This window comes from Mesoplodon bidens, assembly GCF_964165515.1.
Source record: "Mesoplodon bidens genome assembly, contig: HAP1_SCAFFOLD_664, whole genome shotgun sequence".
Lineage (NCBI taxonomy): Eukaryota > Metazoa > Chordata > Mammalia > Artiodactyla > Ziphiidae > Mesoplodon > Mesoplodon bidens.
The window spans coordinates 43,835-57,344 of record NW_027671248.1 but is presented as its reverse complement, the minus strand read 5'-3'; the positions used below and the strand labels follow the sequence as shown (position 1 = coordinate 57,344).

At 37.9% G+C, this 13,510-nt stretch overlaps 1 pseudogene across 1 annotated transcript in view; it reads left to right on the top strand.

The window, feature by feature from the left end:
• LOC308611668 (ferritin light chain-like) overlaps window positions 1-9,913 on the top strand; it is a 41,913-nt pseudogene extending 32,000 nt beyond the window's left edge. Inside the window, exon 2 of the transcript in view lies at window positions 9,230-9,913. The product of the transcript in view is annotated as a ferritin light chain-like (transcript). The remainder of the gene's footprint in view (window positions 1-9,229) is intronic.
• The last annotated feature ends 3,597 nt before the right edge of the window (window positions 9,914-13,510 follow it).

The following is a 13,510-nucleotide window of genomic DNA, read 5'->3' as shown; positions in this document are numbered from 1 at the left end:
AATTGACATAGAAAATTAACCACCTAAGCCATAGTTTTGTCATCTTTTACTGAGAAATTTGACTTATCTGAACTATTTTGATAACTAGAAGATACCTTCTAGAGGTAACACCCTCAGGTTTTTACATGATAGGCAGCAGAGGGAAAGAGCCCATTTGTCCAGTCCGATGACACCTAAAGGATAAAATTCTGTCTTCTCTTTCCAACCCACAAGGATGAATGCCAAAAATACATCACTTATATCTGCTTTAGCTAACATAGGATAGGTCTGGAACAGACCTATGCTCCCAGTAAGCCTCATGAAATGCTATTTCATTAAGGGGAGACTTTACTTGCTAAGATTAGAAGCAAAAGAGGGTGGTGGATGAAACACTGCCCAAGGATATAAGTTCATGCAAGGAAGCAGGAGAGAGAATGGGTATCCGAAGATGTGCGCTCTAAGCCAACACTAATTCCAAAGCATCAGGTTATAATTCAGGGAGCACAACTGCTGGGGGTTTTTTCCCCCTCTTTTTTTCCCCCAAAGAGGGACAAATCAAGCATACTGACAAAGGAAGAGCATTAGTCACCACAGATAAATTCCTTTTTAGAGGTGATCTCACAAATAATTTGGCTCAGTGTAGACTATGATTTGGTTCCAAAAACCATAAGCTAGAGCATTTCATTCCAGGTCCCTCCTCAAATATCCATGAGAGGTAGAAATTTGGCATCGGTAGTTCTTGAAATCTCCCCAGGTGATTATAATATGCAACCAGGGCTGAGAATCTGGAGATGTAGAGAGAATTTAAATTGAACTTTAGTTAAACAGTAAAACGAGCTCTGACTCTACTGGCTGGAGCTAGAAAAGGGATATGCATTTACTGGGATGAGAAGATAAAGAAAACCAGGGAGTAAATCAAATGCTTTACACCTGTGCTTAGCTAATTGTTACTCAGATAATTCAGACAATCTTACAGCACCTGAACCATGAAATTCCTTAGTTCTGTTTAAAAAAAAAGTAACTCTTCAAATAACCGAACTCTGAGAATCATGTAAATCATAAAGAAAAAGAAGAAATCTCATTTTTTGAATTAGTTGATTTCATATATACTGTTTCACTTTCATGATATTAACTAGTTAGCTTTCTTTCCATTTTATGTTTGAGGAAAGTAAGGCTTTAAAAATCTTAGTAATTTTCTCAAGGTCACTTGTTAAGGGTGTGGTAGGCAGCATAATGGCTCCTAAAAATGCCCTCACCCTAATCCCTAGAACCTATTAATATGTTACCTTACATGGTAAAGAGGACTTTGCAGATATGACTGAAGTTACAGACCTTGAGATAGAAAGATTATCCTGGATTACCTCATGGAACAAATCTAATTGCATGAGTCCTTAAAAGTAGAAAACCATTCCCAACTGTAGAAAGAGAAAGAGAGAGATGTCCTAATAGAAGCAGAATCAGAGAGATTCAACATTTTGGGTTTTGTAGGTGGAGAAAGGGGACTCTGAGTCAAGGACTACAAGTGACCGCTGGAAGCGGATAAAGTCCAGGGAACAGAAACACCCCTAAGAGCCTCCAGAAAAGAATGTAGCTCTGCCAACCCTTTTTTTTCTTTTTTAACCATCTATATTGGAGTATAACTGATTTACAATGGTGTGTTAGTTTCTGCTTCATAACAAAGTGAATCAGCTATACGTATACATATATCCCCATATCTCCTCCCTCTTGCATCTCCCTACCACCCTCCATTCCCGATCGCACCCTTGTAGGTGGACACAAAGCACAGAGCTGATCTCCCTGTGCTTTGCGGCTGCTTCCCACTAGCTATCTATTTTACATTTGGTAGTGTATATAAGTCCATGCCACTCTCTCACTTCATCCCAGATTACCCTTCCCCCTTCCTGTATCCACAAGTCCACTCTCTACGGCTGCGTCTTTATTCCTGCCCTGCCCCCTAGGTTCTTCATAACCATTTTTTCTTTTTTTTAGATTCCATATATATGTGTTAGCATATGGTATTTGTTTTTCTCTTTCTGACTTACTTCACTCTGTATGACAGTCTCTAGGTCAATCCACCTCACTACAAATAACTCAATTTCATTTCTTTTTATGGCTAAGTAATATTCCATTGTATATATGTGCCACATCTTTATCCATTCATCTGTCGATCCTGCCAACACTTTTACTTTACTCAATTGAGACGAATGTCAGACTTGTAAGGTAATAAATTTAAATTGTTTTGAGTCACTATATTTGTGGTAATTTGTATGAAAGCAATAAAAAAACTATTACAGGGGTCCTACAGGAGCCAGGCTATATATTTATACTTAAGTATTTCTGAAATGAATTTAACCTTGTGATTGACAGCAGCAGCAGCTTCCAAGGGATCCCACCACACACCTGAGGCAAAAGCAGCCTAATACAAAGCAGTGACAGCAGCAGGTCACTGCCCCACACTTGGGGTAGAGGGGGACTTGATCTACTGTAGCAGCAGCATAGCCTGAATGGGAACCCATCCTCCTGTGGCACTAGTCCCATCAACATTAGTCTAATCTGCTAGCACCTGCTGCGCCAACAGGCCCAACATATACAAACCCTCCAACTCAGCAGCATTAAGTGAGCCAGACTCAGTGTTTCCTGAAACTCATATCCAATGGCACTGGAAAGCCCAGATATCACCTAATATTATGAAAACATAAAAAAAAACAATAACAGAAGACTGGGAACTTCAGAAAGAAAAGGGGAACAATGGAATGGGTGAAAACAAGTGGGGTAAATATAAGAGACTATCATTAGCCTCATGAGTTTCTTAAATACTATCTGATGGTCAAAGCAAATATTATGACACCATCTGATGTGGTTCTCAATGTAGAGAAAGGAAATACTACAGAAAATCATACTTTAAAACTGGGGAATATTAAGAGACTAAATGGAAGTAAAATTTTGAAACTTCACTTGAAGTAATAAAACACTGATTCCAGTAGGCTATGGTAAGTTACATATGTATACTGTGATGCCAAAAGTAACCACTAAGAAAACTATACAAACAGTATACACAAATGATTATAAATAAATTAAATTAAAATGGACTATTAAAAAATGTTTAAGTAACCCACCAGGCAAAATAAGAGAAACACAGGATTGAGAAACTAAGGTAAAAGACAAAACAAAAAATAAAATGGTAGACCTAATCTTTAACATAGCAATAATTACATTAACTGTAAATGATCTAAATAAGCAAGTCAAAGACAGAGATTGGAAGAGTAGATTAAAAATTCACAAGCATGATCCAACTATATACTGTCTATAAGAAGTTTACTTTAAACATCATGATATAGGGAGTTCAAAGTAAAAGGAAGATAATGATATATCATGTGAACGTTAATCAGAAAAAGTAGGAATGGCTATATTAATATCAGATAAAGTAGACTTCAGAGCAAAGGAAATTATTAGGGGCAAACAGGGTCATTACATAAAGATAACAGGAATAATCCACCTAGATGACCTAATGATACTAAATGTGTGTGCACCAAACAACAGAACTTCAAAATACATGAAGCAAACACTGAAAAAAGTAGTAAAAGGAGAAAATTTTAAATCCACAATTATTATTTGAGACTTCAGCACAGCAATTTATAGAACTACCAGAGAGAAAAATCAGCAAGAATATGGAAGAAATGAAAACATCATCAATCAATAGGATATAACTGACATTTAAAGAACACACTCAGTAACAGCAGAATACATATTCAAGTGTCCATGGAATATTCACTCATATACTATATACTGGGCAATAAAAAGAACCTTAGCAGATTTAAATTGTAATGTGCCTAAGTGTTGGATGCTAAGACTCAGAGGATTTCTTATTTCTTTCATTTATATATTCATAAAAAATTAGCAGATTTAAAAGAATAAAAATCATAGAGTATGTTCTCTAGCCATAATGGAATCAGACTAGAAATCAATAACAGAAAGACAACAGGAAAATCTTCAATCATGTGAAAACTAAACATCACAATTCCAAATAACTCATGGGTAAGAAAGACAGCAGCAAGGAAATAATTTTTAATGCATAGAATAAAAGAAAATGGAGATATAACAGATCAAAGTTTGCAGAATGAAGTGAAAGCAATGCTGAAAGGGAAGTCTATAGCACTAAATTGGGAAAGAAAGTGTTTCAAAGCAATAATCTAATTTTCTATATTACAACAGTAAAAAAGGAAGAGGAAAAAAACACTAAACAAGCAGAAAGAAGGAAATAATAAAGATGAAATAGAAATCCATGAAACTGAAAACAGGAAAATAGGGGGGAAAAATCAATGAAACAAAAGGCTGGTTCTTGGAAATAAACAATCTAATCAATAAAGATCTAGCAAGACTGATAAAGATAAAAAGATGGATGGCACAAATCACAGATATCAGAAATGCAACCAGGGATACCATGACATATCCTGCAGGTTAATAAGGGACAAGTTGTTATGAGCAAGTCTACACTATAAATTCAAAAATGTAGGTGAAATGGGCCAATGCTTCTACACTCAAAACTACCAAAACTCAGCCAAGATGAAATAGATAATCTCAATTTTCCTGTAACCATTAGAAACACTGATTTTTCATTTAAAAACTCCCAAAAGGAATATTCAGGCTTAGATGTTTCACTTTTACCCAAGATATAAAGAATTAACACCAATTTTACATGGTTTGATAAGAAAGAGAAGTAGAAGGAACAGTTCCTAATTAAATTTATGAAGCCAGTATTACCTTGATACCAAAGCCGGACAGGGATAGTATAGAAAGAAGAAAACTACAGACCAATATTTTTTATGAAATTGGCTGTAAAAATCCTCTGCCAAATATTAGCAAATTAAATCCAGAAATATATAAAAAGAATAATATACCATGACCAAGTGGCATTTATTCTAGTTATGCGAAGTTGGTTAAATATTTGAAAATCAAACAATGTTATCCACCATATCCAATAGATTAAAGGGAAAAGTCATGTGATCCTATCCAATAAGGCAGAGAAAGCACTTGACAAAATCCAATCCCATTCATGATTTTAAAAAAAGAAGAAAAAAGAACTCCAAGCAAACTAGGAATAGAAAAGGAACATACTGAAACTCATAAAGATGATCTACAAACAACCTATACCGAGATTATATTTAACCGTGAAAGACTGAATGCTCTCTCTGTAAGATCAGAAACAAGGCACAGATATCTGCTCTCACCACTTTTATTAAGTGTATTACTGGAGGTTCTAGTAAGAAAATAAAGCAAAAATAAATAAATACATACATTTAAAAGTTAAATTTTTAAAAAGTTCATTTAAAAGATAAAAGGACTATTCCTACTATGTTGAATAGGAAGGAATATATCCTACTGAATGTTGAAGAGTAATATATCCTATTATATTGCCTAAGGAAAAGTAAAACTGTCTGTGTCTGAAGAGGACATGATAATCTAAATGGAGAAAATACCAAGGAATCCACAAAAAGCTTGAGAAATAATATTAGTTTGTAAATGTTTTAGAGTACAAGATCAACACAATTTTATCACATTATATATTAATAACAAATGTGTAGAAGCTTAAATTAAAATATGTGATGCCATTTACAACTGACCTAAATAAATACTTAAATACAAGCCCAATAGGACATTTATAGGACCTCTATACTGAAAATTACAAAATGCTGATGAAGAAAAATTTTAAAGTCCCAAACAAATAGGGAGACATACCTTGTTCATGGATTAGGAAACACAACATAATAAAGATGTCAATTCTCCCCAAGTTAAGAGGCTTAACACAATTACTCTTAAAATGCCCTCAAGGTTTTTGCGGATATAGACAAGCTTTTTCTAAGATTTGTATGGTAAGAAGAGGCTGAAGAATAGCTAAAACAATTTGTAAAGGAAGATTAAAATGGGAGGAATTAATCCACCCAATTTCAAGACTTTGCAGTAATTTTGGAGGGTAGATACATAGATCAATGGAATGGAATAGAGAACCCAGAAATAGACTGACATAAATACATTTAACCTGTTTTTGACAGCAGTGCAAAAGCTATCAAGGAAGAATAGACATTTCAAAAAATGGTACTGAAACAGTTGGACATCCCTTGACAAAAACAAACAAAAAATGAACCTTAACCTAAACCTCCACACCTTACACAAAAATTAAATCAAAGTGGATCATAATCTTAAATGTAAAAGCAGGACATTTTTAGGAAAAAAAATAGAAAATCTTTGGCATCTAGAACTAGGTGAATAATTCTTAGACTTGACACCGAAAGTATGATCAATAAAAGCAAAAACTGATAAATTGTATCTCATCAAAATGAGTTAAAAATGCTTCATAGAAGATCCTTTTAAGTGGATGAAAACTCAGATTACACAGTGGGAAAACATATTTGAAAATCCCATATGAGACAGATGACTTGTATCTATAATATACAAAGAACTCTCCAAACAACTTAAAAAAATCCAACTAGAAAATAGGCAGAGGACAGGAACAGACATTTCATGGAAGAGAATATACACATGGCAAAGAAGCACATGAAAAGATGCTCAACATCATTAGCATTAGGGAAATGCAAATTAAGACCATAATGAGATATCAGAGAATAACTAAAATTATAGTGACAACATCAAATGCTGGCGAGTACGTAGAAAAGTTATATCACGTCACTGGTGGGAAAATAAAATGGTTTAGCCACTCTGAGAAACAGCTTGACAGTCTCTTTTAATCCTAAAAGTAGATTCACCCTACAACGCAGTACTTGTACTCTTGAGCATTTATCCAAAAGAAACAAAAACTTAATTAAGTTCCCACAGAAACTTACACATAAATGTTCATAGCAGTTTTATTTATCATAGCCAATAACTGGCAACTACCCAAATGTCTTTCAATGGATGAATGTTGAAACAAATTGTGATAAAATCTTATGATAGAATACTACGGAGCAACGAAAAGGAACAAATTATTAATATATGCAAAAATTAAAATGAACTTCAAGGGAATGATGCTGAAGAAAAAATTTTTAAAAGCCAATCTCCGAAGATTAAGTAATTCATGATTATGTTTACGTATTATTCTTAAAATAACAAAACTGTGGAGATAGAGAACAGATTAGAAGTTGCCAAGGGTTAGAGATGGGGGTAGAAGGTACAGTGGGGAAACTTTGTGAGGTTTTTGTGGTCCCAGTACAAATAATACAGCACTCTTGGTTTTAATCCCTAAAGATTTTTAAAAACAATTCCTAATAAGAGTTGTCCAGATATTTAGCAATGGCAGCAGATTACAGGTATAGCTCCCCAACATGACAACTTCAAAAGAGATTGTACTAATTCAATGCATATGTTAATTTTAAAAAGGCCAGTCACAGTACTTAAATGGTATATATCTTAACGATATTATTCTAAGTATCTAGCTGTACCAGATGGACTAGCAGGATTTTCTGTACATTCAGTCTTATTTAAGACAGTAAATCTTATAATAAGAGAGTTAAAAAAAGAAAAAGAAAAACAAACAAACCTCAACTACAGTTGGATATTCTCATAGGAAGATGAGGTGAAAATATGTAGCAGTGGTTCAAAAGCTTAAGCAGTGGCACCTAAATTTGGCTGCATATTAGAATCATCTGAAGCACTTTTTAAAAACCCTCACACTGACTGTTGGTCATCCTAGACCAATAAAATAACTTTAAATCTCCTCAGACGATGCCAGTGTCTAGCCAGAACTGAGAACCAGCAGACTAAGCAGAAGGGGATGTTTCTACAAAGATTTCTTAACAATAAGTCCTTTCACCCAATCAGATTTACCTTCCCACAAAGGGGTAAAGAAGGCTAGATGCTGACCATACTTGCTTAGCTGTAATTAGCACTTGTGACTCGCCCAAATCCTAGATCATGTTTCCCCTAAATTTCATGTTATTCCCTAAGTTTTTCAAATCCAGGGCTAAGGGGTTTGCCAGGATGAGGTTTTAAGTGTTCACACAGGGGAAGTCCCTGGCAAACCAGGACAGCGGTCACTACATTGAATTGTAAAGCATCCTAAATAACCCTGCCACTGCTCCCAGATACTAGTCTGTGCCAACCAGTGGAGAAAAGGCATTCTCCATTACTACCACGGCAAATGCTGCTGTACTTGCCTTGGCTACTCCCTATCTTTTCCAGGCATCACTCCCCTTCACCTGCTGGTGGACACTTTGGCCAGCTGACAATGCAGATATTTTCAAACTTTAAGGTGAATAAAAATCATATGGAGGGCCTGTTATAACAGAGATCACTGAGCCCCACTAGAGTTGCTGATTCCATAGGGCTGGGATAGGGCCCTAAAACTTGAATATCTGACACATTATCAGGGGACGCTGGTAAAGCTGGTCAAGTTGTTACTGAATGCAGGTTCATGTGTCTGAAGCACAGTGAGGCCAAACAAACCTAAAGGTTGGAGTCTGGAGAAGAGAAAGGTTTATTGCAGGATCGAGCAAGGAGAGGGGTGGTCCGTGTTCCAAAACCCCTGAAATCTCCAAAGGATTTCAGCAAAGCATTTTTAAGGGCCAGGTGAGGGAGGGACATCCCAGGGCATGTGATCAGCTCGTGCACAATCCTCTGATTGGCTGATGTTGAGGCCACAAGGCAGGTAACATTATCCATCCTTAGGTGCCAGGAGGTCTGAGGGCTACGTGCTCATGATCATCAAGGAGTTCATTTCTTCCATTGGGTGGTGGTTTTTAGCATCTGAAAACTCAAGAAATATGCCTGAGATACTATTATCTGAGTACTTCAGAGAGAAACTACAATAGAGGATATGGGGGATGGGTCTGTCCTAGGAAGGCCCCATAGGGTACTGCTTGGTTACAAGGTGACCATACTTTGAGAACCACTGCTCTAGTGGCTTGGAATGTTAAGAAAGCAATGGAAGAATCCCTTCCCAGATCTAGATTCTAGTATCACCAGCTATTTTGGTGGGAGGAAGGGTAAGTTTTGTCCTTGCTTGGACTTCTTGTTCATTTATATCAAAGCCTATTTGAGGCAGTGCGTTCGGCAGTCCTGCAGATCTGTCTTTTGCTTCAACAGTGTTTGGAATGAACAGACCCAGGGACGCTCCTTGCTCCAGCCCCCGACCACCTTCCAACCTTTCTTCCTTTCGCAACCTTTGGAATCAGACACTCAGCTATCCTCAGCCTCCAGGACAGGCCAACACCAGTTTTTGAGCTTAGCTCCTTATCACTGATCAACCACGAGTTCACAGGTTCGTCAGAATTATTCCACCGAGGTGGAGGCCGCCGTCCACCGCCTGTTCAACATGCATCTGTGGACACTTACCTCTCTCTGAGCATCTATTTCGACAGCAACAATGGGACTCTGGACAGTATGGGCCACATTTTTCGCCAACTGGCTGAGGAGAAGTGTGAGGGCGCCCAGCGCCTCTTGAAAATGCAAAACCAGTGCTGCGGCCGCGCCCTCTTCCAGGATGCGCAGAAGCCTTCTCAGGATGAGTGGGGTAAAACCCAGGATGCTGTGGAAGCCGCCATTCTTAGGGAGAAGAATCTGAACCAGGCACTAACGGATCTGCGCGCCCTGGGTCCTGCCCGTGCAGACTCCCAGTTCTGTGATTTCCTGGAGAGCCGCTTCCTGGAGGAGCAGGTAAAACTCATCCAGAAGATGGGAGACCACCTGACCAACCTCCGCAGGCTGGCTGGTCCGCAGGCTGTGCTGGGCGAGTATCTCTTTGAAAGGCTCACCCTCGAGCCAAACAGGAGTCTCTGAAGTCCAGCCGCGTCTGAGGAGACCCTCTGGCGTCAGAGCTTCTGCCTGAAGCCCCGCTCTGCAGCCACTAGGCAGCTTTGTAACCGCCCTGGAGCCCTCTCCCAAGCCTTGGACCAAATGGAAACAATAATGCTTTTTGCAGAAGGAAAAAAAAAAGCCTATTTGAAATACAAACAGAATAAAGTGAAAAAAAGAAATATATACATATATTCACGTTCTTTTAACATATGAATTGCCCCACTTTATCTGTGTGAAATAAGTTTGTTCCCATTATTGGGCTGGTTCTCAAGCTTTGCTGCTCGTTTGAATTACCTAAAGAGCTTTGAAGAAAAACATTGGTGTCTGGGTCCCAGCCCCAGAGATTTTGATTCAGTAGGTCTAGGGAGGAGCCTGGGCACGGGAAGGTCTCAGAGTTCCCCAGGTGATTCTAATGTGCAGCAACTTTGTGAACCACCTCTTGGCTTCAATGCAGCTAGTCATCAGATATTAAATCTAAGACACATGGACTACTAGTGCGTGAGCTCTGTCGCTAGGTGTATTCCATTTTCTTTCTCCTGGAAGATTCGTGCCAGGGAAAATGATTGATAGTTGTGTTACTTCTCTGAAATGGATGGAAATTTCCAATTAGCGTGAACAGGGGAGGGTGAATGGGTGAATGCAATAAGGTGTATCATTTACGTATTGCCCTATGTGTATGGCTAGAAGCTTTTGCAACTGAGGTCTGCCCTACTTTTCATGCTAATGGTAATGCTTGTCCTCCTAATGCAGCCGTAAACTTTATAAGCCCATAGGTAGACAGCATCACAAAATATTTACCCCTCCCCACTGGCCCACTCTCAAGCTTCACTCCCCTTCCCCAATACACAAATGTACATCAATGCGCTTGAGACCAATATCAACATACTGACCTTCAATTCTTCTACTCTGCAGCTTCCCTCTTATCAGGAGATGTCAGCATTTAGTGCAAGGACAAATGCTTGCCTCTTGAGGAGTAATGTAGACAAAGCCTCCAAGAGACAAATAGCCCTCAGGGAGGGGGAAAAAGTCTTTCAAAAAGGTTGATGCCCAGAGGAGGCATTTTCAGTCATCTCAGCTTAGAGGTCAAATATCCAAAATTAAAAAGGTTAAAAAAAAGAAGAAGAAAGCAAGGAAGAAAAGAAGGAAACAATTTTCTTATCTCATAGTAATAAGGCAGTTTTCCTTAAAAAAAAAAAGACTTAAATTCTCTTTCCTAATCAAAATGTGCTTTTCCATCTTTAGACTATTCCTCTTATATCCTGTATTATTCATGATGTTTAATTCTTGAAATAGCACATGGCTGAAAACAGAAGCTAACCTCTTGTTCACTATGAATTAAATCTTCTTTTCCTAGGACCCGTCTACAATGTACAATTTGGGGTTGGCCAACATAATTATTTTCTCTGAAATACGTTACAGCATTTTGCCTTTTCAATATATAGTTATACAATACATTGATAACACAACATATTTAATATAGTCAATATAGTAAATACAGCTATAACACACATGATATGATGCCACTTTGGTGATTTTCTTCATCCATGTAATTCTGAAATTTGACAGTATAGTTTTCATATTCTAATGAGCTGAGTATTACCTTTGCAAGGATAGAAAAATAAAATAAATTCATAATATTCTTGTGTGGTTTGCCCCTGGGGTGGATTACCATAATGGGGGGATATTTGAGCCTTTCCCCAAGTCATTAAAAATCCTCCAGCGAGCAGCCCCTTGTCCTCTCCAGGGAGTGGGGGGAAAGGATCTTTAATCATAATAATCCTGGGGGGAGAAATCTCGGAAATAAGACATCTGCTTCTGTGCCTTGTTGTTTTGCAGAATAGCAATGATTGCCTTAGCAGCTTCTATTGCCATATGTATACAATAAGTAAATGAACAGAAAATTGAATGAACGCATAAAAGAAGGATAAACCCACCCAGCTTAACAAACCCACTCTCTCACCTGCTGTGCCCCGAAACATGAAAGAAAGAATCATGGGATCATAAGGATTAATAAAATAACAGTCTCTGTTAACAATATTGACAGGAGGTATAAGGATAATTTGTCTGATGTGGGACCAACAGCTTAACTAACTGCTTAATTCTTTTTTTTTAAGGGCAATTCATTCATTTATTGTTTAAAGATTGTAAGACATCTGAATTTTTGTAGCACAATTTAAATGTTTTACTTTTTTGATAAAGCAGAGTATAATAGCAAAAACAATTAGTTTCCAGTAATATCTATATCTCTATTCAGAATTAAGTCTTCCACAGACATGTAACCTGGAAACAAAAGCCTGTTACAATAAGCAAAGCTTCAACGGAGTGGCTACTTTTTGGGCCAGGGAAAGGTTCATCCCTATAGGAGGATGATGTGCTATGTAAAATGGCTGCAAGGTCACAGCCTTGAGGGCGTTGGAAGTCTACTATCCTATTCCACATTACGTAGTTCAGGGAACTTCAAATGTCTGTTCATCTGCAACCAAGCTGGCAACCTTTAACTGATATTTCAAGCAGGTAAGAAATAAATGAAAAGAAATCCCTACATTGATGTTCCTTGATTTACACTGTTAAATGGTTCATTAACATGTAATTCTGGCTAAGAATTACATTTGAGACTCCTTGCTCAGATTTTGGTTAACAGTACAAATCTTTCAGAAATTCATGTTTTTATTAATCAATAATTTGTCAGCTAGGATACGTTCAGGCATCAGCTGCAACATCAAAATAGGTGCACTGCCTCAGCGCTTTGGAAAGACATAATCTAAAACACTAATAGCAGACAAAATATCTGTTACTAGACAGCATATGTGCAGTACAGCAAGACAAAAACATATTCATATGTGCCACGGACCAGCCTCAGAAAGAGGATTTCACCGCCCAGGGTCAGAAGGGACGGGGTAAGGAACTGAAGTAGCACCGACGAATGGGGTCAGAAGGACCAAGACAACTGACGGTTGCAAGGCAAGTTTTATTATGCTACAGTTGCAGATTATATAGACTAGAAAAGGGAAGGTTGCCAGACGGTGGTTTACATTATCTAATGACCGTCTCGGCTCAAGGTTAACTTCCCTGGGAGAAAACCCATAAACCCAGAATCATCCAAAATAACCTGCACGTGCAGGGTGGAGACAGATTGGCTTGTCTCATTTTACATACTTTCTGATTTCTGGACCCTGGTGATTTATCTCCCGTGGAATGGAACAAGGAGGGGAACAAGTAGGGACAGTCCCTTCGAGCAGCAGCGGCATGCCTGGCATGTCTGTAGCCTGCTCTCAAGGCTGATTGCTTCCCACAGGTCCCCCTTCTTTATTTTTTAATTTTTGCTGCAAAATAATTCCATGAAGCTTAGTGCCGAGAGTAGTATACTGAAGCATGAGGATACGAAACAGACATGAGAAGATTATTATCAATAATAGGCAAATTATGGCCAGGGTAATAACTCCTGACAACCCTCTAGTAATCCACGACTAAGGGTTTAACCACTTTAAATGATCCAGTAAAGTTTGAATTACATCTTCTGGTGAAATATCATCAAGATGTGCATGTTGTATATCCTGAATTTCAGCATTTAATTTCTTAAGATCAAGACTAATATTATTATCTGACCAAACATTCAGCAGATGCATTTTTACTTTTTCCCATTCCCAAATACAGTCATTGTACTTGTAAGGAATAACACAAATCCACGTATACTTTGCATGACAAGCTAAACGCATCCTCAATTTTAATGCTGCCATCTGATCTC